Here is a 1,310-nt window from a genome sequence, read left to right as displayed (position 1 = left end):
CCTGCCATCCAAAATACTTCATTCAGATTGAGGTTATCGTTTATGCTTTCGTCTGCGGTCACCGGCACAACGTCAGACGAAATTAGCCACGCCCCCTATATCAATCCGCGACATGTTCATCGCGTGCCTCGATGGACGCATCCATTCCTCTGCAAACACGAGAAGTAGTGAGGAAGGGGCGGGGCTAATTTCGCCTGATTTTGTGCCGCTGACTATACTAGCGATACATGAGAATGCATTACATTTTGTGTATGTGATCATCTGCCTTCAGAATTCAAAACTCCAACAAACAGAAGGTTAACTGTGCAGTTTTGCCAATTTGTTGATGGCATAAGAATGACAACATAATATCGGCACCATTGTTGTCTCTACCTTTGTTGTCATTCATCATTCTTTGTTCTGTGATGGAGTAGAGTTTCTGAACTGCCAAAAAGATAGGAAAATTTTTGAAGACTATAATCACGCACACGAGCAACAGGCAAGACTGTATTGCAAGGATGATCATCAAAGGCTTCAAAAACGAGAATGTCAAAACAAGAAATATCAGCTGCAGTATTAATGCAATTACCTATTTATCACTCTGATATAGATACAGACACATACACAAGCATAAAAACACACACACACATATATACATATATATATATATATATATATATATATATATATATATATATATAGAGAGAGAGAGAGAGAGAGAGAGAGAGAGAGAGAGAGAGAGAGAGAGAGAGAGATAATTTTTTATATAAAAAGATAGATAAATAGACACTCATACATACATACACACACACACACACACACACACACACATACATATATATATATATATATATATATATATATATATATATAATATATATATATATATATGTGTGTGTGTGTGTGTTGTGTGTGTGTGTATATATATGTATATATATATATATATGTATACATGATATATATGATATATATATATTATATATATATATATATATTTATATATATATATATATATAAAAACTATATATATATATATATATATATATGTACATATGTATATGTACATACATAAATATGTATATGTATATTTGAGTGTGGGTGTATATCCTTATAAACCCACACACACACACACACACACACACATATATGTATATATATATATATATATATATATATATATATATATATATATATTATACATATATATATATATATAAATATATATATACATAGATAGATAGATAGATATAAATATATATATATATACATAGATAGATAGATAGAGAGAGAGAGAGAATGAGAAAAAGAGAAAGAGAGAGAGAAATCATGTT

This window comes from Penaeus japonicus, unplaced genomic scaffold (assembly GCF_977035675.1).
Source record: "Penaeus japonicus unplaced genomic scaffold, GWHDUDI00000001_assembly GWHDUDI00000039, whole genome shotgun sequence".
NCBI lineage: Eukaryota > Metazoa > Arthropoda > Malacostraca > Decapoda > Penaeidae > Penaeus > Penaeus japonicus.
Note: the sequence above shows the minus strand (reverse complement) of the source record.